Here is a 24,748-nt window from a genome sequence, read left to right as displayed (position 1 = left end):
GCACCAGGTCAGCCTGAGCTCTGCTGAGTAAACAGCAAGACTGCCTCTCTCCCATGTTTGTTTTTTCTTCAAGAGCAAAGGTGTTTTATAGTAGCCAGTAGGTGCAGGTCATTCTGTTGACTCCCAGTACAGTGCATCACTTCTGAAGCAACTCAAATGTTGCTGACTTTGGAAACCTAGAACCAGGGGGTTCTGATGATTGAATATTAATCCCCCAAGCACAGCACACACTGCTTATTGCTCACAGAATTAAAGGGCAACTTCTCAGCTTTCAAGATTTCCTCCTTAAAATCGGGGAGAAAAGATTACCTGACAAATAGCAATTGTTGTTGCTATGACATTAGAAATTAATACCAATGCATATTTGCTTAATGTTCTTAGCACTATCTCATTTCCCATATGGACCAATCATTACAAATCATCTCTGTAAACTTCCCTGCCAATGTTGCTTTCAGCCTAGGACACTCATCTTTTATCATCCTGGCCATAAATCCTCAGTAGGATAGTACGGTTTCATCAAAGAATTCCTGCAATTTGCCAGAACAGATAATTGAGGTGGCTGTATTTAGATGAAGGAAATCTTGAGGATGACAGGGTGAACATTTTGGCCACAGGAAGAGAGGGAGTAAAGCAAGAGTGTGAAAGACTAGGAGGCAAGATATGTCGGCTTGGATCTGAGGGAGAAGGAGAAACCAAGGATAATGACAAAGTTGTTTAGTTGAGGTAGGGGTAGCTGGGGAATATCATCAGCAGAAAAGGTGAACAAAACTAACATAAAAAATATGTTCTGTTCCTTTTTATGCCTACTTAATTGGAACTACCATAAAGTCGATGCCTAATGCATGGAGAAGACTTGGAGAAATCTATAGTGGTCCAATGAGCCACATGGAACTACTAAATAATAAATAGCATCCAAAACCCTCTAATTATGTAGCAGATTGCTTCCTTGGAAGAAAAACAAGCTAATATAAATACAAAAGGACTGGAAACAACCCCCCCAAAACGATCCACTTGATTCAGCAAGCTGTCAGCTGCACTATTTCATTTCCCTCTCTCTTAATCCTCCTTCCTCCTGCTGAATGCTTTCCCAAGCAGCGCCTCTTCTGAGCTAAGGGTTTTGTTAGTTCTCTGGCTTCCCCCAGCCTGTACTGCTGCATGTGATGATGCCACACATTTATAGGACGTTATGAAATCGTTATCTGAAACCTCCAAATCATTAGTAAGCCTGGCTTTGAACCATTTATTTTTGGTGAAATTTTGGTGGATTTTTAATTCTGCGAAGAGCTGTGCACCAATTAAGAGGAGACAGCATTCTAATGGAAGAAAAGGAAATTGAAGTAAACATTCTGGGACTCAGAATGCAAGAGGGGTTTTTTTAGACCTTCATTTCCCAGTGGTTTGAATTTGCAGCGTTTCCATTCTAGGAACTTTATTAAAGAAGCAAATGTCTTTTCATTTTAGAGGCTGTGAGGAAAGGCTGCACAGCCTTGCTGTGCTCCCCAGCCTGTCCCCCAAGAATCACAGCTGCGTGCCCTTTATGGTACCTTCCAAGCTGCCAGAAATGTAACTTTTGATAGCTCAGATCTGTACTTATATGAAGGCCATACTCACCTGTTATAAAGACTGTCTATAGAATTCTGTCAAAAAGTCATATTGGGGTTTGGTTGGGTTTTTTTTGCTCCCCACCCAAAACCCTGCATTTCATGGATTTTATATTTACCCTTGAATGTTCTTCTTTCTGCACATGAGGATGCCTTTCTAACTACAGTGTATTAGAGAAAAGGAAATGATCATGTTATTTTTGCTGTGGCTTTAAAAAAAGAGAGGGGTGTGTCTTTAAAATAAAGATTATATAATTTCATTCCCAATTATAATTCTTCTGCTTTATGGTATGCAGTGCTCTATAAGGAGTAATGACCAGTTACTATGGAAACATATGTATGTACCTACACACACTCACCTCTGGACATGAAGAGACTAAAAAGTGCCAGAAAAGGCCTAAGCTTCTCTTGGAAATTATGTATAGGTCTGTCCCTATGGCTGGAAGCAGATCTGTGTGACTGCTGGAGTGGCAGAACAAGTACTGTATATGGAAGATGATACTGTCAAAACAACAAATGTGCATAAATTGGCGATACTTAAAGTCAGGGGGCTTCTTCTAATGTTAGAGCAGCTCAGTTTTGGAGCAGACATCCAAGGTGAATGACAGCAATAATTTGCACTAGGTTTAGGACAGAACCAGAACTGGATTTCCTGGTGTGATTGACTGAGTAGCAAAGAGTTGACCACCTTCTAGCAGGTTCCTAAGACCCTTTGGCTGTTTACATGCATGATATCTTCAAAGGTATTTTCACTTGGCCTTGTCTTTCAGTTTTCTTTATGCTGTCATAAGTCACAACATCCAAAGCACTCCTGCTTGCTGCCAATAGCTACCTGACTAACAGTTCTTGCAGTCCCTGTGGTGGCAGATAGATGACTGCCCACTTGAAACTATGAGCTCAAGAATCAGTGAAGAATGTTGTTACTTGCCTTGAAGATCAACAAACATGTCAGAGATCCAAAAGAACCAACTTGAAATGCACAAGATAGAGCTGTAACAAGAGAAAGTTGGAAGGAAGAAACTGGGGAGATGGGAGCCGGAGTTAGGGGAGACAGAAGAGCAGGAGAGGTAACAGTGGGTCATCTCCAGGCATAAACAAAATCACAGAACTCCAAAAGTCTGCATACAGTCAACTATTTTCCTTGCTAACAAGGTTGAGAGCTCATAAAATCTACAGATCTTAGAGCTTGCCAAGTATAGCCCTGAAGCACATGCAGTCATCGAGGCAGAAATGCCTAGGAAGTTACAGGTGCATAAACTCTACTCAAAAAACTCTGTGCAAGACCAGGGATGTTGTTTGTGAGGCACTTACCAAAATGATTTTTTATTTTTTATTATTATGTACCCAATGCTTTTGAATATGTCAGAGCATATTTTGAAATTTTTTTTCAAAATATATATTCCATGTCATAGGTGGAAGAGACTTTACTAAGAGGGAAAATTAGGTCTAAGTGATGCTGTGTATTTTTGATGAGTAGATTGGGCCTTTCTTTTGTTAGGTCACAATGCTGAGATGACTTTTACGTCAGTAGATGCCAGACCAGATTGGACTAGGTCTCTAGTATTTTTTCTACTTGCTGAAAACTGTATGTAATTTTAAAAGCAAAAGGAGTAATTGTACTCTAATGATTGTCAATGCAATTATGTGTGTGTCTAGTGTGACTCTGTTCTTAAAGGCAGAACACCGCTGGAAATGGGACACTTTGGTTTGGTGAATGTTCTGTGATGATGCAACTGAGCAAATTTATTGTCATACTTAAACACTCCAAGCATGTTTTCTGGGTTATCTCTGCAGATGATTTATAGGTTCAAATGATAGAGGACAGACAGGACTTGGAAGTGTGCCTCTGTCATCTACAATCAGGGAGAAAATTTCATAGTGCTTTTTTGTCATCACAATCACAAGGTTTGTAAGAAATGTCCTCTCTTTCCGCAACAGAACATGGGACTTGGAGAGGAAAACACCACATTGCAAGGGCCTAGGGAAGGCAGTGAGGGGATATATACCTAGACTAAAAGCTCCAATTGCAGCATTACTGTCTAATCAACTGAACAGTTTTGTTTTGCAAGGATACAGACGTATTTTTAGCCAGCATATGGAAGTTTGAAAATACATCTACCTGCTGTCCATCTTTTGTACAAGTGGATTGTCTGTAATTACCATTTAAGTGGCGTTTTGTCACCTTGCCTGGGCTGTTTTGCCTGAGTTCTGCAAAGTGCTGTGACAGTAGAGGAGATGGTGCTGCGTATGTGGTATATGACAACAGGTCATGCAACATGCTTCATGAGCCCAACCCAACGTTTCTTTATGTGTTTTTGGGATACTAAATTGATAGTCTGGCTGCCTACCACCGTTGTAAATTTGCTGTTTCTTTTTTGTCATGATTTGAGGAAAGGAGTTTTCAAAGCTGTATTAGCTACTGTATTTCAGAGGGGCTTCTCCTATAGCATCACTAGCACCAAAGCACAAGAAAGGCAAGCTGCTTAGCCAATTTTTTTTTAGTTTGTTTAATGAACTTAATTTTTATTTCTGGGTGCCTGTTAAGGGCTTTTGAATGGCATGTGTAAGTAGTCAGCAGTGTGTTTACAAAGAATCTTTTGAATTAACTGTGAATCTGAGAAAAATTAGTTTTGTCCATAAGGTCCTTTACTCTTGGTAAGGTACTCTTCAGCCTTCTAGTTGTCTGTCTCTAATGAGACATGGACTTCACCAATGTGGTCAAATAATACCTTGCCAGTGCTATCAGCAGGAAAATTGAACAGTTGTCATTGCTGAATGAAACTGCCCCAATAAAGACTATTGTAAGTCTCTATTAGCTGCATATGTTCATATATAAAGTTACAGCCTAGGCATTTTTTTCCACCAGAAAATACCTTACTGTTCTAATAAAGAAACTTAATTAATAAAAGGCTAATTTCTGAATTAACACTTCTATTTATAAATGGGTTTTTCTCCTAAGTTATTTCATTGTAACTTACGGAGTACTTACTTGTTTTGAAGTCTGGATGATGACACAAATATATATTGATGGCAACCTGGGTCTAATTTATTATCAACCAAATATCAGGTAGAAATTCTATACTGTATGTGATTTTCATGAGGTGTGATTAATCAATACCAATTCATCAAAGCCTGCAGTCTGTTAATTCCAAAAGAAAATAAATATAATTAGAGAGCAGCTGTCAATAAATTTTTCTAGCAGGAACTGAAGCTATGTTTGAACCTTCCAGTAGCTGGAGAGAAGCTGGACTCATAATTTTAAGCTTTTGAACTTGAACAAATTATTGCTAGCACTGACTCTTGATTATTAAAGCATTTTTTCATGCTTCAGAACACTAGCTGATGTTCCAAACTTCAGTCAGCTCAGGTGCAAAATTAGATTGGTCTGTTAATAGTTGATGTTGAAGAAATCAGAGTGGAGTTAACATTGATTGGAGATGATGTGTTGGGATTCTCACAGCTCATTTTGTTCATCCACAGGGCTGTTACTGACATTAAAATTTAGACAGGATATATTTTGTGTTTCCTGTCTTCCTTCTGCTATTGTTTGTGGGTTACAACTTCTTGGCTTTACAGGGCTAAGTTCATAGAACCAGATTGGAGTTGGGTATCCTTCAGTAACCTCTGAGAACAGGTCACAGAAATGTTTGGTTATTCTACGTCTTGGTTAACACATACAGCTCCACACACCCTCTGTCCATCCCATACTCTTCTTCCTTTGGGTCACAGTGAGTCTCATGTAGTGGTGAAAAGAACCTGAGATGGCAATAGTCACTTCATTATTTCTAAAAATAAATAAATTGGTAGAGTATCTGTGTTGATGGAACAATCAGAACAATGAATATTAAACAGAAAATTATGGATGCAAGAAAGGTTTATGGGTTTATAATTCAAAACAAACAGTAGATGATATCCTAGTATGGCTTAGTCAGTATTCAGAATTTAAGCACTAAATAATTCTATAGCCCAGTTTGATATTTTGCAACTAACTGTTAATTAGGAAGATTTGAGCAGGAAAATTAGCACCAGAAACTGGCAGTTATTTAAAATTCCCCTTGAAAAATAATCTAGAAAGTCTTTTCTTCAGAAGCCACTTAAGTTGGTTATTTCTGATACAAACCTGTGCCAAGTATTTGGATCTATAGCATAGATGTGCTACGATTATTAAACACTAGGGAGTTCTTCATGGTGATTTAGCAATTCATTATCCTGCTGTAGATCCCTCTCAGGCAGTTAACAGACTCTGTGTGTGTGTGCAATCTTAATCTGTTGCAATGAGAAATAAAATAAATTCACACCATTGACCAGTGATTGTGATAGAAGATGACTTGCAAAAGCCACATGACGAAAATCTGGTGTTAGGGTCCAGGATGCTTGACATCTGGAACTTTATGTAAGGTGGACCACAAACAGCAGCAAAACAGCTTTTCTTTGGAGTGATGGTGGTTATCCTGTCTAACTTAGCCCTGTAACAGATTGGAAGTGTGAGTAAAGCCAGTGACCGTGCCTCGCCTATGGATACAATAACCTTCCAGGTGAGATGACCATAAGGCTTTTAACTGCTTTGATGCTTGTATTTGTGTTTGTTCATATTCTATTAACCATATATCTTCATGAAGTACTGTATAGAAACAGAAATACCTGAGCTTTAAGTGAGCTTTCTTTGATACTAAAAGCAACACCGTTATGTTAATATGGTGCTCTACTGCTCAGCTGGGTAAATTAGCAGTATTACATAGCCCCTGCTGAGTGAGCACATTTAGACTCGAGATAGAGGCATGGAATTAGTTTGGAATTGCTGTTCAGAAATTCCTGAATATCATGTATACACACCTACTAGGAAACTCCCTGGTCTGGTACTGCCTTCTGATTATTATCTGCAATTGGTTATGGGGGTTGGCAGTGATGAGGTTGTGGAGAGAAGTCCAAAAGCGATCAAAAGGGACTTCAGGGCACTGGGGCAATTGGTTGAAGGATCAGGAGCACGGGTAGTGTTTTTCTCAATCCTGTCAGTGGCAGGGAAGAATATGGAAAGGAACAGGAAAACTCACCTGATTAACGTGTGGCTCAGAGGCTGGTGTCATCCGTGGAATTTTGGGTTTTTTGATCATGGGGAGGTTTATACGGCACCAGGCCTGCTGGCGACAGATGGAGTTCAGCTGTCTCAAAGGGGGAAAAGGATTCTCACTCATGAGTTGGCAGGGCTCATCGAGAGGGCTTTAAACTGGGTTTGAAGGGGGAAGAGGATATAACCAGGCTCACTAGAGAGGAGCCTAAGGGTGGCATGCCAATGTTGGGGGTGAAATCAATAGCCCAGCTCAAGTGTATCTACACCAATGCATGCAGCATGGGCAACAAACAGGAGAAGCTGGAAGCCATTGTGCAGCAGGATAGCTATGACTTAGTTGCCATCACAGAAACATGGTGGGATGACTTTCATGACTGGAATGCTGCAAGGGATTGGCTATAAGCTCTTCAGAAGGGATAGGTAAGGAAGGAGAGGTGGTGAGGTGGCTCTGTATCTTAGGGAGTGTCTTGATTGTATAGAGCTCAACAGTTGTGATGATAAGGTCGAGTGCTTATGGGTAAGGATGAGGGGAAGGCCAACAAGGCAGATATTCTGCTGGGAGTCTGTTATAGACCACCCAACCAGGATGAAGAGGTAGATGAAGCATTCCATAAGCGGCTGGCAGAAGTCTCACAATCACTAGCCCTTGTTCTCATGGGGGACTTCAACTTACTGGACGTCTGCTGGAAATACAACACAGCAGAGAGGAAACAGTCTAGGAGGTTCCTGGGGTGTGTGGAAGATAACTTCCTGACACAGCTGGTAAGTGAGCCTACCAGGAGGTGCCTCGCTTGACCTGCTGTTTACAAACACAAGAGGACTGGTGGGAGTTGTCGTGGTTGGAGGCTGTCTTGGGCTTAGTGACCATGATATTAGTTCTCAATTCTTGGGGAAGTAAGGAGCAGGGGTGGTGAGCAAAACCGCTACCATGGAGTTCCGGAGGGCAGTCTTTGGCCTGTTCAGGACACTGGTTGAGAGAGTCCCTTGGGAGACAGTCCTGAAGGGCTAAGGGGTCCAGGAAGGCTGGGCATTCTTCAAGAAGGAAGTCTTAAAGGCTCAGGAGCAGGCTGTCCCCATGTGTTGTAAGACAAACCAGCGGGGAAGATGACTGGCCTGGCTGAACAGGGAGATTTTGCTGGGACCCAGGAAAAAAAAAGAGGGTTTACCACTTTTGGAAGAAGGGGCAGGCAACTCAAGAAAAGTACAGGGATCTCGTTAGGTCATGCAGAGAGAAAATTAGAAAGGCAAGAGCCCAGTTAGAACTCAGTCTGGTGTTTGTTGTAAGAGATAATAAAAAATGTATTTACAAATACATTAACAACAAACAGAGAGCCAAGGAGAATCTCCCCCCTTTATTGGATGCAAGGGGGAACATTGCCACCAAGGATGAGGAAGAGGCTGAGGTGCTTAATGCCTTCTTTGCCTCGGTCTTTAATAGTCAGGCCAGTTATCCCCAGGGTATTCAGTCCCCTGAGCTGGAAGACAGGGGCGGAGAGCAGAATAAATGCCCCATAATCCAGGAGGATGCAGTTAATGACCTGCTATGCCACCTGGACACTCACAAGTCTATGGGGCCAGATGGGATCCACCCAAGAGTACTGAGAGCTGGCGGAGGAGCTTGCCAAGCCACTGTCTATCATCTATCAGCAGTCCTGGTTAACAGGGGAGGCCCCAGATGAGTGGAGGCTTGCCAACGTGACACCCATCTATAAGAAGGGCTGGAAGGAGGATCCGGGGAACTACAAGCCTGTCAGCCTGACCTCAGTACTGAGGAAGATTATGGAGCAGTTCATCTTGAGTATGCTCAACAGGCATGTGCAGGTCAACCGGGGATAGCATCACCAGAGATAGCACACTAGACTAACCGCACCTGTGGTTGGTTGCAATATGCCATTCTTATACTTGTGTGTGAGCTGGAGTAAGGAGGATTGATTCAGAAGTATATTTCGGATAGCAAGTAGGGAAAATTAAGGATGACTGTGCAGAGGCAAAACAAGAATCCCAGTAATGACGCAAGTGCCACCATGGTGCACTGTAACTTTGGACAGGATTTGTAAAGTGGATTTTGCTGGCTGCCTGGTTTTTTTCAGATAAAATTGGAAACTTTATCTGAAGTTCCAGATACATGATTTAAGTTAAATTTAAGGATGATAGCTTGAAACAGAGTTTGCATTTTGTATGCTCATTCCCCAGCCTGCACTTGAAGTGCTGTGATGCCCAAAGAGGGTAGAGACCTGGAGCAAGGTGCCAGCTCTGCTCCTGACAGCACACAGAAGGCACAGCAGAAAGCACGTGATTGTATACAGCCTTGTACATAGAGGTGAGGCAGTAAAGGATTTCCTTTGACAAATTAAGTCAGAGTTTTATCAAAGCAAGTGAGGAAATAAGATCTTGGGTTAAGAACTGCACCGGGACTGTCTTCAGTTTCTAACTGCTTCTCCTTGCCTGGGTACCTCTGAACAAGTTGATTAGGTGGTTTCCTTCCCGAGGGAAGGTGTTTGTTCTCAAATCCAGCCTGAATCTCTCTTACTTTGAGTTTCTCTTTTGAAAACACAAGGATGCATTTACTAATGTAAAGTCACCAAAAGGGCGACTTTCTCTTGTTTTGTGTTTTGGAAAACAGCTAGCACAACAGGGCTCCATCTCAACTGCTGTTTCTGATAATATTGTGGGCAATGTATTACCACCTGAAGCAGAAACAAATCTCTCCTTTGCCAAGCAGAAAGACATTTGGCAGATGGCTCTTTTTTCCATTAGCCTAAGACATGAACCAGCACATGCTCTAGGATAATGTGTTTACAGCGTACGCAAGACCTCTTTAAACAGAGGTGGGGTGGTCCAAATGGCACACAAGCAATTGCCTTTGCAGGGCTCTCAGACCACTGCATCCAGCTCTTCTGTCAGGAAACTGCTCTTATTTTTCTCCCCTCATTTTTGGTGTCTGTCTCTGCTATTAGCTCTCTGCCAAATTCCATTTTCTGCTGCGCCCTGTGGTTTCATTTGGCAAACCCTCTGCCTTGGCTTTGGTTGCCCTGAACATGCAGTGCTTATGTTTTCGCTACTGAGCATGGCGTAGTTCAGGGATGGAAGTGTGCATTAGCACCACTTTTTGTGTCAGGTTGATGATGGCTAGTGGCCCCCGGAGCCAGTTCCTGATACTGTGAAGTTAAAATACACCAAGCAATTATGTATTCTTGCACTGTGTCCTACCAACCTTTCTGGTTTATTGCATACGTGAGGGAATTATGCCAATATTTTTCCCTAACAGTATGTAGAGAAAACATGCACAGAAAAAGGACTGGCTAGAAAGCAGGGTCTTTACCCTCATTTCACAGGCAGAAGAACCAAAGTGCCCTGGTCTCTGAGCCCAGACATTGCAGTTCAGTGATTAAGCTGCAAATACAGCAGCAAAAGGCAGAGAGAGATCATGACAAAATTTTTGCTCAGAACTTCCCATACATGCTGCTAAGTCATCTTTGGTAGCCTGCTGGTAGAAATTAGCATGCACTGCTTCTTTTCTGACTGTCTAGGAAAAGCCTTTCAGCTGGAAATGGTTTAAGAATAGCCCTCAGTTTGCCATAGGTTATCTTCTTAGCCCTACAGAGTGGATGGCCTCGGCATTTGGGGCTCAGAGGGTCAAAAGAGACAAATGATGAGATGCTTTCCATAAAAGCCATCGTGGCCAAGAGCTGAAGTGTTTATGCAGTGCCCTTGTTTTCTGGGTCAGCCAAAGAAACCAGCATGCATCAGAGATTGGCTTGGCAATCCATCATCTCTGCGAGGAATTAAAAAAGGAAATGTGGTGCAAGGCAGTACAGTCATGTTAGATCCGTCACTGTCAAAGTCCAGATGGCTGTAAAATACTGAGATATGAAATGGCTCCTCTCTCCTAGTAGCCCATAAATCTTTTTCTTCTTTTCCAGTAACATTTCCTGAGAGAACTAGTCACTGCACAGCATCGGAGTTCTCTTGAGAAGCACTAACTGGTTTCCAGTACTGTTGACTCAAGCCCCCAGAAGTTAAAAGATTCTTTGCAGTTTAGGCTAATCTGAAGATAATGATCTTAAGCTGAGTACCCCATACCTCAGCATCATTTGGCTACCAACCATTTCTTGATTTAAGTGAACTATTGCTACTGATAGGACAGAAAATAAATTTCATTGTTGCTTATCTATATTACATTAGCATCTAGAAACACAAGAAAGTGCCAGTCATGTTGTACTTGATGCCATTTATAAGTGTAGTAAGAGGCTATCTCTGTCCCAGATTATATTCTCATCAAAACAGAGTCAACAGACAAAGGGCAGAAGCAGAAATGAAAGTTGAATAAGCTGAAGTAGCTACCCAAGGTCGTGCAGCAGACCACTGGCAAAGCTGATGTCTCCTGATTTCCAGCCTTGTGCTGTGCCTGCAGTCTCCATTTATGGCACTGACACTTCTGAAAGGGATAGTAAAGCAGGACTAGTCAAAAGCCTAAGGGAGTTTGATAACAAACCATAACATCTATCTGTCCTGTAGTTAACCAGTTGCATATTTATCCCCTTGAAGACAAATGGGGAGGAAAGCAAGCAGCCTATAAAGCAAGCTAGCCCCTGACTTCTGAGGCATGATATTGGAGTGTGCTGTTCAGAGCTCATCGCAGCAGCTATGGTAGCCAAGTATTTTGGGTGATTGCTGTTGCTATGCGTGCAGATGGTCTGGTTTGGCTGGGGTGGGACAGAGGGCTGGGACCAGCAGATAAGCAGCACCAGAGATAAATCTGCAATGAGCAGTTGTGGCTGTACTATGATGTTTTTGTTCCACAGTATTTATTATTCTGTTCAGCTGTGCTGCAGGGCCTTGGCCCTGGAGGTGTGTAACAGTGAACTAATATTAAGTCTGTCACAGAGAGAAATCTGAACTGTAACAGAGCTAAAGCTATTTTTATATAGTTCAGGGGTGTGTTGGAGGAAAAAAGATGGGGTAGAACCGACTTCATTTTAGGCTAAATTAAACCAGAGATTTTTCTAAATATAAAATACAAAAAATGTGGATTGTCTCAGATTGATACAAACTAATAAAGGCTAGCAGACAACTATGGCAGGAGTGGCAATAACATTTCTGGTCTAAATGCCAAGTGAAAACAGATTTCCCTTAGTAGCTTCACTGGAAGAAATAATCCCTTTCTAATTAAAGATAACTGGAAAGGAAGTGTGGGATATTATGGCAAATATCCATAGCTGAGGCACCATTAGACTTAAAGCCTAACTGGGTAATACTAAAGAAACTTTCTAGCTCCAAACATATGAGTTACAGAACTAGAGAATAAAACGTGCCTTTGGAGAAGCGTATGTGTAGAATATGATCTATACCGAACTATAATTAAGGCTGCACATTCAGCGTTGTCATTAGCTTTTTGTAACTTGAGTGCTAAAGTGTTCAAACTTGACAATTAATTAAAGAGGTAGGAGAGGAGACCTTTTAGCAGCCAAATCTTCTAAACAGAGCCTTGCAAACAGAAACCAAGCTGTAAATTAGGCAGGCCTAAACTGTCAGGATTGATGGTCCCTTCACATCATCTCTGGTAATGAGCATCCAAGGATGTTGTCTTGGACTGTAGTCATCACACTAAAGTCTTTGGGAATCAGGGAAACTAAGGCCCTTAATCTGTATTAAGCAAGGTGGGTATGTTAGTGTTTCTGGCTTGACAAATTTGTATTTAACTAACAAATTATGTTATTTAACTCTTGTTTAATCACTGCTTTCATGACTGAATACCTCTCCAGCCAGCCGAGACTGCTTATGGGGTAATCCAGACTTCTGTTATCCAATACGACTAGCAGATAAATCAGACTCTCAAGCAATGTATTCCAGTGTATTCCAGTTTAATATACTGCTTAGTATTTGATTCTAAAGTATTTCGCAGTATTTGGAAAAATTTCAGACAGCGATAACTCTTGCTGCTGCTTTTAGCATAGTACTCTAACTGAGATTAATTTTATTGTGGATCAGAGGTTCAGTTGGTTCAGTTCTCTCTGAGGCAAACTGGTACAGCTCCATTTACTTTGGCAGATTTTGGTCTTTAGTCAAACAGATTAAATTTTAGAGGCTCATTCTGACACTTGCCTTTGAGTAGGACATTAGCATGTATGCATTCCCAAGGTCTCTCCGCACGGGGCAGAAACAGGTTCAGTGACACAGTAAAGCTGCTTCTGCAGAAAAGTAATATTCAGAGATGGTAAGAGGGTCAAGAACTGACCTTAAGGAGCTATTCAGCATGAAAAAGGCTGAAATTATCAGGCCTACAGTAAGAAAAGTCTGTTTATTGGGACAAGAGGTGCGACACTGAGAGCTTTCCAAACCTTTCCCTGTGTCTCAGAGGGTTATGTGGCCAAATTAAGCAGGGACTTGGCATTTTCCCAAGTCCTCCCTATCACTGTCCTGCAGCTGAAGCTGGTGCAGAGCTGAGTGTTGCTGTGAGGCATGAACAGTCGCGTATCTCTCTGAAGTGGTTGAAGACGTGGCTGTTCCCAGCCATCTGTCCCCCAAAAGTGAGTGTCCCCATAAGGGAAGCAGGACAGAGCTGTGGCCCCAGATATCACCTTCACTGTCCAAACACACTTGGCTTTAACTATTTAGCTGAAAGTATGCTTCAGCTAAACATACCAGCTTGCAACTGCAGCAGCTGAGGCGTGGGTGGGCACAGCTCTACTTTTGCTGCCCCTGCTGTGAGGCTGGGCAGTAACACACAGGCAGAAGGCTGGGAGAGCAGCGAGGGGGTGTGGGCATTTTGTGAGAGCCCAGACGTTAGCTTCAGCGTACACAGTTCTGAGTCCCAGCAACATCCTGATGCTACACTTAGTCAAGAGTCCCAGCAGGAGCATCTACATGTCAGAACAACAGCAGGACAGCGGACAACCTTGCATGAAGGCTGTCATGTACTGCTAGTAATGCTCACAGCTGCAGCTGTCTTAGCAGCATGGTATGACATGTCAAACATCAAACCATCTTCAGCCAACTGGCATAAAACTAGTGTCAGGCACTTCAGCCTGCGACAAACCTTGTATTGTTTCTCACGGCAGAGTTCAGCGGGGCTCTTCTGGACCTGGCTGGCATCAGAAGTCCTCCCTCTTGCCCTGCCTCCCACCTCCCTGCTCACTGAAGGAAGATGGATATTTCTAGCAGTAGTTGTCATATGGTGATAGCAGACTCAACGGCTGGCTGGGAGACAGAAAGACAATAATCACTTCCTGTAGGAATCTCCTGAATTATTAAGTCCTGTCCCTGTTCTTAACAGGCAACCCTGACACATCATCCCTTTCACAAACCAGCCAAGCACCACCTTAAGATAATTTGGCTTTTTACCCTGTCTGCTTCTCTTGGGAGACTGTTCCATAACTCCACAGGTCTCGTGGTTAGAAATCATCTAATTCCCAGTTTAAATGTATTCCTGGTCACTTTATATCCGTGTGCTTCTTGCTGATATTTTTAAGACCACCAGCTCAATATGATTTTTTTTTTCCCAGGCAAAATTCAAAATGCGCGAGGTATAGTAAAGGAGGCTAAGCCTGGACCTCTTCTGTTCTACTTGGCCTAATCGTGTTGTGATGTGACTGAACAAATAGCATGGATGCAAAAATATAATGTGAAGTTGACTTGCAAAGAATTCTTGTTAATTGAGCCTGTCACCTTATTAGTTGCTTTACAGGGTGTAAAAAGGAGCTTAAAAAAGGGATTTGTTGGTCCTGGAATGTCCCATTGGATGTTAAAATGTCAGTGCTGGTCATCTCCAGTTTCTCCCTGGAAGACCATCTGGATACCTCTGAGCATGCAGCACTCTTTCCAAAGAGTAAAGACAATCAAACACATAAGTCAAATTATTTCATTTTCAGATTACATTCTATTTCTGTAATGTATTAGTTATTTTAGCCTGTTTATAAACATATCACAGATCTCATCTATCATAACAACGGGTTCACTGCTCCATACCTTGCATTTAACTCTCTGCAGGTTTTTCGTTCCTTCACAGTCAACAGAGCAGGAACAAATTACATATTTTTCATCTTTAGGCGCTTCAGTAGAAGAGAGGTAGTTCTATCTGAATTAATCTCAGGTGATATTAAGATAGGAAGAGTGATTTGGCTAAATACATGTCTCATTTGCTTGCTTTGCTAATGGTAACAAAAGCTGTTAAAGCCCGGGGCTGGTTCTGTTCTCACTTGCCTGGCTACAGAGGGATGAAGTCAGTGGAAGCAGTTGTGGTATAAACGGAGTTGCATGGTCTAGGGAAGGGAGCGGGTGCAGGGATGGCCATTACTGGAAATACACTCAGTGGTTAAAATCCCAGTAGAGTATGGAATGGGGCTGGATCTGCTCCTGTAGCTCAGCAGAGACAAAGCTACTGGGTCAAAGTCAAGGCCACCACACTGCAGGGATTCAGCATACACTTGCTCAAATGGTGCAAGCTAAATTAAGTGACTGCAATCTCTCTAGTATAAGGACTTTGCAGACCAGTGCAACTGGACATTTGCACAGGACATCTAACCTTATACCAGCACCTGCTGAAAGAATTATTGGCCTGCTGTGTACTATTGAGCCCTAAGGAAATAACTGCACAAGGAATACACTGGGGCCTCAACTCTCTTCTCACCCAAGCTGGTGAAGTGCACCCAGTGATGTGAGCGGAGTAAGAGAGATGTACGTACAGGCAGAGTGAAGTCCTGTAAATTTAATCTTCCAATATGCTCGTCAAACACACTGCAGGGACTTACTGAGATGTATTTAATAAGATCCGGGAAAAATGTTGCTTAATGTTATGACTAAAGCTAAGAAAATGGTGGAGGAGTATATCATTTCATACCAGGCGACACAAGTTCATTCCCCCACACTCCTTGCAAGTGTAGCACTGTGCTTTATGGTTTGCTTTTTGCCTTTCTGTTGTGGTTTAACCCAGCAGGCAGCTAAACACCGCATAGCTGTTTGCTCACTCCCCCCCGCAGTGGGATGGGGGAGAGAATAAAAAAAAGGTAAAACTCGTGGGTTGAGATAAAGACAACTTAATAGGACAGAAAAGAAAGGGAAAACACTAATATCAATAAAAGAATGGACAAAACAAGTGATGCACAATGCAATTGTTCACCACCTGCTGACTGATGCCCAGCCAGTCCCTGAGCAGCGGACCCCTGGCCAGCTTTTCCCCCAGCTCTATATGCTGAGCATGACATCATATGGTGTGGGATATCCCTGTGGTCAGTTGGGGTCTGCTGTCCCAGCTGTGTCCCCTCCCAGCTTCTGGTGCACCCCCAGCCTGCTCACTGGTGGGGTGGGGTGAGGAGCAGAAAAGGCCTTGACTGTGTGTAAGCACTGCTCAGCAGTGACTAAAACATCCCTGTGTTATCAACATTATTCTCATCCTACATCCAAAACACAGCACTACACCAGCTAGTAGAAAGAAAGCTAACTCTATCCCAGCCAAAACTAGGATACTTTCAAAGCAGCTAAAGCCTCCTACCTTGTTTTCTGCTAACTAAAATTGGTGAAAACATTCTAAACTGGAGATTTGTTCCCCTGTAATCCTGAGTAAGGGACAAAAATAAACAGAGTTGGTGATTTACTGCCAACTGCAGTCTTTTGCTTTTCATCTGCTTGCTTGCCTGCATCAAGGTGACAAACAAAGTAAAATCCTGTTTTGGTACAGCTCAAGATCTGTGGGTACAAGAATACATTGTGATCAGAGCTGTATTTTTTAAAAATGATACTCAGAAATTACAAGTTCTGTGGCCATGTTTATTGTCCTAAATTATTTCTGGGATCTGCTGACAGACAGCAAGCACTTTGATTTAGACCCCTCCTTTTTGCCTTCACTGCCTCTGATTAAAAAAATAAACCCACTGTTGGCAGGGGAATGCTGGCGCTTGTTATCTCCACCAGGCAGGGCCTCTTCCCCACTGCTGTGGGTGGAGACAGCAGCGGCATCGGTGCGTGTGCTACTCTGAGGCCACTCGAACGGCACGGCAGCAGCAGGAGAAAATACAGAGGACTTAAGAAATAGCTACGGAGTCTGCGTTTTAAGCTGCGTGGCCATGGCTCTGAGGCAGCCGCTGCCTGGCAGCTGTTGGCAGTGTGCACGGTTGATCTGGCAAGGCTGCACAGGGGGTGTGCAGAGCTGGCAACCTGATGCCTATAAATAACAGTGATGACAGTTATTACAGTCAGCAATGAAAGCACAGTGTTTTGTGTTCCCTTGGATTTCAGTGATTTATTCATCTTGCCTTCTCCAGCTTCTCGGCACTCAGCAGAAACTCATGGTGCTGTCGTTAGCTGAGGGTGTGCTGCCTCGGCTCCCGAGCAAGGACTAGCAGGGAGCGATGGGGAGCAGGCCAGGTGTGGGGAAGGGGGCTCTCTAATTCCTGCCATGCCGAGGGTTCATGCTGAAAGATGCTGAAAGAACAGGAGGGCACGTTCACGGTCATGCAGCCCTCCCCAGTTCAGGGAACTCATTTCAGGTTTTGCTCTGCATCCTGAGCTTGGCTCCTGCAGCGAACTAGAAATGTCAAACCAAGACTTGCCATAAGAGGCACTCACCCAGCTGTACCCTTGGTAGACCAGCTCTGAGAGTCAGTGCAAAACTTTGGCCCACACATTTGTAGACAATATTTTGCTTTAGTTATTACCATTATTTCTTTTCTATGTCCAGTTTCAAACAAGTTTTTGATGTGCATCAGACATTTGGAAAGTGAAGCCAAAATCCCAATGTTGCATTTCCATCACAGAAAATAAGTTTTCTGATCTGTTTTAACCTTCAGTCTTGTGATGCCTCCTAGGTGCTTTTCCACTCCAATCATTTGACTGTGTATGTGGGAAAAATCCGTGACAGTTTCAATCTAACATTGCTAACAGAATTTAGCTGGTGGCTAAGAGACAGCCACCTTTTTAAAAAAAAAGATCCTAGATACTAAAATGATAGCTGAAAATTTAAGAAAATATACTTCTGCTGTTGTTAAATCTAGTAATGATCTCATTTGGGAGGTAGGCACAAATCTCCCAAATGCAAAACAGCAGCATCTATTTCAAAGTTGAGGGTATTACTCACAGAGGCAATAGAATTAGTCTGCTTCATGACAACTTCTGCCCGAGTGTCCTTCATTTCTCTGGGCACCATAACACAAGTCCCTTAAAATTTCAGTCTTGGGACTGGGATATAATGGTCACTTCATAGAGACTCCCCACACAACATCCAGAAAGTTATTAGTAGTGATGTCACTGTATTTCCACAACCTATATTTCATTTATTTTTGTTGTTTCTTTTATTATTAAACATTTATTAAAACATTTACATAGTTAAATAATGAGAGAAAAAGAAAAGCCTCTGCCTGATGGATTTTTCTTTTTACAAAATAGGCATAGTGAGTTGGCATAGGTCAGTGTGGTGGGATTTGTTTGGTAATATGCGTGAATTTTGTAAGCGTGCTTAAATTCGTAAAGTCCCTTCAAAAAAATACGGACTAAATTCTCCATGAAGAAGCTGTTGGACAATGAAGAGCCAGAAAGAGTTTTGCTGAGGGTGCAGAAAGTCTTACTGGTTACTGCTTGTTGAACTTGGTGGATGACTTTATGCTGGTTGAGCTACAGCCCAGGCAAACCTTGTTCCACTACCAAAGCAGCAGCAAAGGTGAGATGGAGCTCCCTGTCGAGCAGGAAGCAGTACAGTCCTGTTACTCTGCAAATAATCTGTCATGGTCCTGTCATTGCTCCAGTAAAGCCACTGTTGAAGGGGAGGTTCAACAGCTTCTGATTGCCTGGGAAAGCAAACACCAAGGAAACTCTCCTGATCTTGTCCTACAGGTTTTCGATCCCCTGTGGCATTTTACAAGGGTATGTTGTAAATCTCAGAGGTCCCACTATTCCAGTAACCGTGCTTCGAAACATATCAGACATGGTCTTTGTTAATTATCTCTGAAAGCCATCATAATTTATCTCTCTGCTTTCCCTTGCCAAAATAATCAGACAGCAGCTCTTCTGTGTCTTGTGTTTTACCATGCAGTGTAAGCTCCCATGCTGAGAAACCTTTACCCACTGGGAGAGATGGGTAAACTTGCACTATTTACACTGAGCTGCTCCTGCAAGGTGGGAGAAACTTGAGTTTAATTTGGGCCAAGGTCCTTGCCAGATGAAATACTAATGATAGTTAGTAATAGCTGCCTGTGGCCCATGTTGATAATGTCAGCTATACTGACTTTATCTCTGCCAGATAGTTGTTTTACTGAATGAATCACAGATGTCACTGTGGATCTTTGTTATGAGAGAATGAGAAGAAATTGGTGTGAATGCTTTCCACACTAGTTATGGATAAGCAGAGTGAATGATTTTTAGCATCTTCACCATCTAAAGATATTCGTATCACTTGCAGAGAGACAAAGGGAATGGAAAACTCTGTTATTCTTGTGTTACAACTGCATTTCTCGGGTACAGCTCTTGGGAATGAAGCGCAGCAAAACCAATCCACATTAAACTCTACCCGCTGTCAGCGTCCCGCAGCACTCGCACAAACCCCTTTGGGGGAGCAGTTCCCACTGCCACAGGGGGTGAAATCCAGCCTGTGCCCGCAGTGGGAGGTGGGGGTGTCCCGCTCAGGCTGAACCAACCCACCTGGCTCCTAAGTGCCCCCCATGATAACCCCTTCTGGGGCCCTGGGGCAATGGGTGTCACTGCTTCGCCTCTGGGCCACCACCGCCATCCTGCCCCACGGTCCCTGGGAGGGACAGTGCCCTGAGTGGGGTGGAGGCTTGGGCACATCACCACGGTGGCTGGGGAGCATTGCATTTATCGGGCTGCGCCAAAGCTGGGGTGGCAGGGAGAGCATGGCAGCTGCAAGGCCACGTGGGGCCCAGTTCGGGTGCCTTCAGGGAAGGTGCCAGGCTCAGGCAGAGGAGAGCACAGGAGCCAGCTAGAAACATTTTGTAAACCCACCACCCTACTCATCATTTCACAGAAAAATAAGCTGTTAGAGGGAGCAGAAAACAGTATGCTCAAACTCTCCTCCCTGCTGTGTGAGTGTAGCCTGTCACTGTTTTTTTAAATAGAGGCTTTCACAGCAAAATGGACAGTTTCAGAAAAACAAATCAGCTTTTATGTTTCACTTTTCGTCTGATGCTGTTGGAGAAATGTATGTTTGAAATGAAGAATCTTCACAAACCTGGTTTCCCTCCTATCTTTTTTTGACTCTTCCAAGGGAATTTGTTTCATTTCAATCATAAAAGAAAGAGACACACAAAAAGAACCACAGGGCAAGCAAACGGGAAAGCCTCAGAGGGCATGCAGTGTGTCTCTGCCTGTACCATGCTGCCCACAAAGCTTTCCTTCTGCCTGCATGTAACCTTGGGGATGAAATGCCAGTTGAACTCTCTGTAAAAGATGGTGCACTTGTAAATGTAAAAATATTTCAATCTGTATCATATCCCTGCTTAGGTACCCCCACTATGGGTGTCGGGCACGCAGTGGCCTGTTGTGCAGAATTGACTCAAAGCCCTCCAGTTCAGCATTATGATCACTGGTGACAGCCACAGGATGTTAGGAAAGATAAACCAGTTGTATCCTCTTAGTAACTCTAAAAAAAAAAAAGAAAAAAAGTTAAACACATCACCCAGATTAATCTGTGCTTAGAAATTGAGGCTTACAAACAAAACTTTGTTAAAGAGTCTTCCAGTGTGGTATTTACAAAATGCATGAGTTTGGTTGGCAGAAATACTATTTAAAGTACAGTAATTGATTATATTGAGATTAATACCAGTGTTTATACTAGTGAGGACTTTTGAGGATCACTCATATACTCTTTGCTTGGCTTTAATAGATATATGCTACAGCAATCTCTCCCTGAGGTAGGGGACACTTCGATCATCACTGTCCCACTGTGTTATAAACTATATGAAAAAAACCCTAGGCACTATGCAAAACAGATTTGTTCTGTGTAAAATGAATACAAAAAGTCACACTATGTCTGCTTAAAGAATCTTCTCGTTTTTCTTGTGAAAAAAAGAAATGAAGAAGGTTTCCTTCTGTAAGTGACATGTATCCAGTATATCTGAACTGGGCAGAATTAAGTTCCAAATGGAAAGCAAGGAACAAGGCTCCTCTCAGAAGACATGTAGCATTTTCAACTTACTTTTTTGAGCACGTGCAGCATAAAGTTCTGCATTTCAAAGGAACACATGTTACTTCATGAGGCAGCTGTGCAGACCTGAAATAAGAATCGGTATGAATTGAAACCGACTTTTTTCAGTAAGAAGGGTGTGTGCCTCTGTCCCTTACTGGCCTTGTCACATTTTTTGTCACCAGAGCAAAGTATGAGATGACTTGCTGTTACAGCTTCTGTGAATCCATCCTTTTTTCAGCTGTTAATAAAGAAGCTGAGAATATCTTGCCTGAAACACAAACACCCCCAAACCTCCTGGACTTGTACATACATGGTTATCTTTTATGAGACGTTTCCCCTCTGGAGCCTGAAAAGCCATGACATGAAAGGCTGCGGCAGCTGTCGCTTTGGTTGCTGTAGGTTATGCTCCCCTTCTGGCTTCACTGGCTTCAGTCCCCCTGAGCCCCCTTGAAAGTGTTGACTGAAACTGCTGCTACAAAGCTTTGCCACATCCGAGGCAGCAAATGAAAAGGTTATGCTGGGGCAGAAGGGTGATGATGGAGGTGGGGAGGAAGGAGGAGGTGGAGCGAGCTTTTTTGCCGGCTGCTGCCTCCTCCCCAGCCAGAGGTGCCGGCCCTGACGCCCCTTGACCTGAGCAGCCAAATGTGCATTTCCAGTTAGCTTCTGGGAACTCTTCACATGCACCTGCACTAGCTGATGTGCACTGGCCTTTGAGGGAAGCGAAAGAGCAGATTTCAGGCACCTGATGATACAGTTTTACTTCAGTCATAAGGAAAAGAGTATGGGTAGGAAGAAACGGAGGGGAACTGTAATAAATTAAGATGGTATTTCACAGCAGCCTGCTATCAACGAAAGATCCTGGCCCTGTTTGTGATAACATTTATGTTTTTAGACTCCTGATTTTTGAGGAAGTCACCACAGTAGCTGAACTGATCGACCTTTGTATTGCTAAGGAATTGCAAAACAGTAAGCAGTCAGTATTATTGGAATAAATGTATGTTGACAGCTATTAGCCCAGAGAATTATTATGCATGCAAATCTGAAGAGCCCAATGTATTGGCTCCAGAAGTATAATCCCTGTGCATTAGCCTCTCTAAGCAGTGGTGACATGACCAAACATTATGCATCCTAACAGGCTATCCGACCTACAAATTATACTCTGAAAGTCCTTGATATGAGCCACAATAGTTCCGCAGCAAATTAGCATAAATCAGCTGCGTATGTTAAACCATTCCCACAGTGCTTACCCACAAGATATGGGGAAGTCCTTGGGTTGCTTGGCTATTGCACCCTTTCTAAAAGCCTCAGAGCAAGTAGTATTTTTCTCAGGGTTCCTTTCGAAACAGCGTTACCAGCCACTCAGACTCTGTGCTTAATGAGGCGCAACAGCAGTCACACTTCTGTGGTAGCCCTGTTTGCGCCTTTGGTCCCTGGTGGCAGCGTGAGAAGCCAAACCGGCCTCTCAGGGTCGCCTTTCGTCCGACATTTCTGCAGAGCACAAGGCCATGGGCACCTGTAGCGAGCAGCAGCCTCCCACCAGCCTGAGGCCCTGGGAAGCACCCGCCCCGACAGTTTGCATTCAGATGCAGTTATTGACTGTCTGAATATCTTGCTGGCAGTCCTGAGAGGATAAGGAGGTACTTGGTATTCAAAATCCTATGCAGGTTGTGAATTGCTAGCAGGCAAGCAAATGAGGACTCAGCCTTCCAAGAACTGAATCCATGTGTCCCAAAACCTGTTTCTTTGCTACATTTTTCCATGAAACTCACTACTCCTCAACATAACAGTTCCATAGGCTTGAGCCCTGGCACCTCTCTTGGCAGAACGGAGCCGATACGCTCGCTTTGCACTTCCAGAACAACAAACGCAGCAGGGTAGCTGTTAGATTCACAGATTGATCTTTTCTCATCAGTGGTAAAAGCATGAGCTTTTGGCTAGAAGACATTCTCCACTCCACAAAAAGAAAGATAAAAAATGCAAGGGAATACAGATGGAATAAAGAGTCAATACAGGGTCTAGTCAGTTTTTGATAAATCTATTTTACTATCTCGGGGGCTTTTCTGGTTTCTACCTGGGACTAGGCATGCTTTGCCTGTGCAAAACACTTGCCAACACTGAATTTCTGAACTGTTTGTGGAAGAATACGTCGCTAGATAGTTTTAAGGAGGGAGAGTGTCTTTCCCAGATTTGTAAAGTTTTGGCACTTGTGATATAAGGGGCTCTTTAATCAAAATGAATGGGAATGTTACAGTAGCAGCTAAGTCAGTATCACACTCATCATTTTTTAGTTTCACCCTACTCTAAACATTTCCATTTCCGAGTGCCAGGTGGCATGCAGGGGGAGGAGAGGTGTTTGAGGCATTTGGCGATGCAGTGTGGCAGACAGGCGCGTGTGTCAGGCTGCGTAGCAGGGAGGCAGCAGTCGGAGAGGACCACGAGGCCGCTGTGTGTACAGCCCTCGCACAGCAAGTGCAGCACCATCTCCAGGAAGGCTCTGAGCAGTTGCACCCTGCCTTGCAGGTTTTAGCAGAGGAGAGAAACTGTGCGAGACGGAGAAGAGCAGTGAGGCAGAGGCCAAGTATGGATTTTCACACGGGATATGCGAGACTCGACAGACTCGCTTTGTTTCTGGGCACCTGAGCGGTGTTTGTCACAGCCGCCGCAGCCTTGCGGCAGGATCAGTAAGACTGCAGATGAGGCATGACTGTTGCTTATCTGATCAGCCACAGCTAACTGATGCCACCTGAACCAGGGTGCACATGCATCCCATTCCTCCTGCATCTCTTCAGCAACCCAGACTAGCACAGAGGGACGCTACCCACCGAGGACTGCGTGAATCTAACCTCTTGTTTCAAATCCAGTTATAAAATGGTATTATAAACCTCTGACAAGCCATGTTATTGTTAGCAAAAGGTACTTCAGGTACTTCTAACACCAATTCATTTACCAGCATGCAGCTGCTAAGTGGGCATACAGCCTGTTGTTTCCCCCGTGGGCCCCAGCAAGAGTATCTAAAATAGGTAATGGGTGGGCAGCAGCACAGTTTGCAGCTGCAGGAGCGCACAGCCCAACTGGGACAGCCTCGGCAGGCTGACACTGCTGCCTGCAGGCATAGCTCTCTGGGGACATAATTACATGAGCGTTATGAGGGAGAAGGGATAACAATCCACTGTGGCGGCAGAGGTAATAAACAAGAGCAGCTGTTTCCCTCAGCGGGGATAAAAGACAAGTAAAAACTGCCAAACAAAAGCAGAAGAAATTTCCTTCTGTGCCAGTTTTGTTGCACCGGCCCAAAGAGGACTCTTGACCACAGAGCTGGCTCTGATCACACCTGTGACTTTCTTCTTACCAAGAAACTTTTGCTTAGCTCTTCTTGTCACCAGATTCACTAGTGTCTCTCTTTTCCATTTCTCTCTAAGTTATTTCTTTGCATAATAGGTTCCTATCTCAAGAGTCTACTTCTTCAGGGTCCAGCCCACATCCCTCCTTTCCCTCTTGGTCTCCCCAAGAACAAAAGAAGGCCACCTACAGTCTACTCCTGATTTGAATGGCTTTTTTGAGGTCAGGAAGCATTCCTGAGTCCTTAGCCTTCAGCAAAGCTTTTGCATAATATGTCTAAAATACTGTCTAAATAATGTCTAGTCTGACTGAGGACAACAGAGCTAAAGCCCTGCTTCAGATTAATAAAGCACATTTAAATACCTCACTGAATGAGGACCTTATTTTCTACAAACATTTTTTTTCTTTCATCCTCATTCTATAGTCACTGATTTTTGTTACAGTCTGAGATACTTCCTTAGCATTGCAATAGACACTGTCTTTTTTCTGCCCTTGGAACAGCATATTGGGTATTTCTTGTGCATTTTCTCCCTGTTCGTGTTTGTGCTAACTCACCTTTTCTGTGTAACCGAGGGCAAATAAAATGATTTTTAAGTCAATGTTGCCCTC

The sequence above is a fragment of the Pelecanus crispus genome, chromosome 4, assembly GCF_030463565.1.
Source record: "Pelecanus crispus isolate bPelCri1 chromosome 4, bPelCri1.pri, whole genome shotgun sequence".
NCBI classification, from domain to species: Eukaryota; Metazoa; Chordata; class Aves; order Pelecaniformes; family Pelecanidae; genus Pelecanus; species Pelecanus crispus.
This window is presented reverse-complemented; position numbering follows the sequence as displayed.